This window comes from Alosa sapidissima, chromosome 12, assembly GCF_018492685.1.
Source record: "Alosa sapidissima isolate fAloSap1 chromosome 12, fAloSap1.pri, whole genome shotgun sequence".
NCBI classification, from domain to species: Eukaryota; Metazoa; Chordata; class Actinopteri; order Clupeiformes; family Clupeidae; genus Alosa; species Alosa sapidissima.
This window is the reverse complement of record NC_055968.1, coordinates 14,120,589-14,123,913: the sequence shown is the minus strand read 5'-3', so window position 1 is coordinate 14,123,913 and position 3,325 is coordinate 14,120,589.

Below are 3,325 nucleotides of genomic sequence, written 5' to 3'. Positions count from 1 at the left end.
TTCCTTTATTAATCATCAAATGCAATAAAGTAAAACGAAACATTGCAATGGTAATGTAATGTAGGCCAAATATTCTTTATAGAAATGTGTTTGTTGTTGTTTATGCTCAGTGACAACCTCCCATTATTACGCTAAACTAAAGGCCTCTGCACACAGAAGTGCCGACATGAGAGCGGCACATTTCGATTCCATTCCATTGGTACCAATACATCCCTGCACAACACAGACGGACCCTTTCATCGCCACCTTGCACATTGCCATTAAGTTCTATTTTTGTAGCACTGCTCAATCAAACCTACTGTTTATCGAATGCTTGCTTAAAATGTTGCCGCTGGTGTATGTGGGTAAGTGACACTAGGTGCGGTGGCCTTTAAGCTTTAATAGAAGTTTTGATATAGTCTTCATTTTATTTGCCGACAGCAGATATGACAGCAGATGTAACTCTCTCTGTTATATCATCGTCTTTGCTCTAGTTTTTGAAAAGTTGCAAATGTGGGTAATTTTCAGTCGCAGTGATTCAACATGTTTGTTTCCTGCAGAGCAACATAATCGGTATTTGACGACCATGAGACGACTATGACAAGCTGCAGTTAGTAAGCCAAATCACTCCCCATGGTGCTGTGCTGCGCTAAATCTATCTTGTCGCCATTACGGAAGACACATTTGATATCATCAAATCAGTTCCCTAATCAGACATTGTCCTGATTCTGTCATCACTAATTGCATGTCTTGATTTAGGCCTTTAATATAATTTTAAAGAAACATACAACTCTACACCCCCCCCCTCCCCCCTCCTCATTGTTAACAAAAGGATGACATATCCTGTTTGTAGGTGTGTATATACCACACTGAACATCATCTGGTCCCTAATGCAATGCAAATAAGATTAGGCTGCCTACTCATAAACCGTGACACGAGTAACAGTCATATACTCTTACAGTGAGTGGATAGACTCTCCTGAACTTCATATGAACCAGACCTGATGACACATCCTGCAGACTGACGTGTGCTTGAGTTGTGTGAGTGAGGCAGGCACAGTGGACAGACACACCGACACACAAGGTCACATGCCACCCACTTGCTTTGCAGCCTGGGCAATGAGTTTCCTGTGGATTTAATGGCTCGAAGGGGAGGTCTCTCACACTGTCTCAATAACCAAGGACACTTGCTCCACTCTCTATGATGTGTGTGTGTGTGTGTGTGTGTGTGTGTGTGTTTTGTGTCTGTTTGTGTGTGTCGCCGGAAGGCGTGGGAGAATTTCGAGAACCTGTCTGGACCTCACGCTGCATCTCACAGGAAAAGCCACCACACACCTGCCGTCAGAAAACCCGACTGCGTCATGGTGCGTATAAGCCTGCAATACGAGAGGCAAAATCAGTGGGTGTGGTGCTGCCCATGCGTCGCCATTTAGACACAGGAAACACTGTGCATCACCACTCAGTGATAGTAATGCTAAAAAAACTATCTGCATCAGACCAATTAGAAGATGCATCATTCCCATAGCCGCTTAGCGTCATGACGACGGCTCCACAAGGTCTTTCAGAAGAAATCACAGATTTGTAGCTGCATGTGACTGAAAAGATATTCATCTGGGCTGCGTTGTGGCTTTAATGACATGAAGAGATACATTATCATTATGTGGTACGAGAGGAGAGTTTGCATGAAACAGTTCATGCAGAGTAAGAAAGCTCCAGCATTCACATTTATATCCAGCTAGTCTTTACTATAAGGATCCCTTAGCCGTAGTAGTATAAAGTGTTTTCACTTTGAGAGAAGCCAAGCCATGCTAGGACACACAACCAACACCAAATGTTTGTTTAAATGGTTTCACATGAAATGACTTGAGTTTATTGTACGGTGGTTGCCATAGTGATAAGTAACTGGGATATAATTGGGATATAAGATATCAAAAAATTACAGTTAATAAAGAATCTTTTCTCATTATGGTCACTGGAGATATTTTAAATACCTTTACAAAACCAAGCTACTGTAGCCATTAGCAAATGAAACTGTATAGCTTCTCAGTTTCCCAGACAGACTGGATTTAGTCCCATCACTGTCTGCACACTTCTCTCTAGGCCAGGCTTCTGATAGTCAACTTAACGCAAGTAGCTACACTCCAACATTCCCTGAAGGTAGATTGGTATTAAGGAAAAGCTCTTACCCTTTCTAGGGTGCCCATCTTTCAGATGCCTTTGTCTGTCTGTTTGCAGTAAACGGCTGTGTAACATGGTTAGGAGGCTGCTTTGTAGTCTGCTGTTTTGGTTTGGGAAGGAAAGGCATCCCTTCCCTCTAGTCTTTTTTTCCAACAGACTGGACTGGAGGTACAGCTGAGGACACTGGAGTCTCATATGTCCTCAGAAGATCCTGTCACCAGCCTAGTACACACACACTCGAACACACACAAAAAACACATACACACACACACACACACACACTTCTGACGAGAGATGGAGACAGAAAGACTATTAAACATCTGCTGTACACTTCTGCTGTGATGGTACCATTAGCCCACAGAAAGAGAGAGAGAGAGAGAGATGAAGGAGAGATAAAGGAGTGGTCGACAAGAAAGAGTCACACCAGTCGTCGCCGCTCTGAACCATTCAAACAAGTGGCGGCAGAAACAGTTTGTACCCCTTAAGAGAGTAACTGTCTGAACAGGGGCAGTGTGGAGAGGACAGATGAGAGCGGGAGAGGAAAGCAAAAGTGCAGTGCGTCACCAGATGGTTGCCACAGACAGGTAATGCCACGTGCCTGCCTCCCCGCCTGCCTGGGGCAATATGACCAGCCGCTGTGTGTGTGACTACCCTTAGCCATCATAGACCACGTGGCCAGAGAACAGGGGACACAGAGGGGTAAACAGAAGAGTGAGAGACAGAAGCGGTTTATTTCTGGTGCACTTCTTCAGCTCTCGTAGTTGAGGAGCTGTTTTCTCAACTCGCCACCTTTGCCAAATGAGTTCAAAGAAGAGGCTGGACTATCCTGACACTTCCACACTAGCCTACTTCATAATGACACACACACACACACGCATGCACACAACACAAATACACATAAATACATCTTGAATTTCCCCTTGGGGATCAACAAAGTATCTATCTATCTATCTATCTACAGACCACTGAATGAGTTGAGAGGAAGGGCAAACCATCCTGATTAGAGATGCACCGATTGCAATTTTCTGGGCCGATACCGATTTCCGATTTTTCATAGAATTTGACCTGCCGATACCGATTTTAGCCGATTCCGATTTCATTTCTTCTAACCATTTTACAGCACACACACAAATAGTTATTTTCTATCTTTTCTTTGATAGAACATGTTA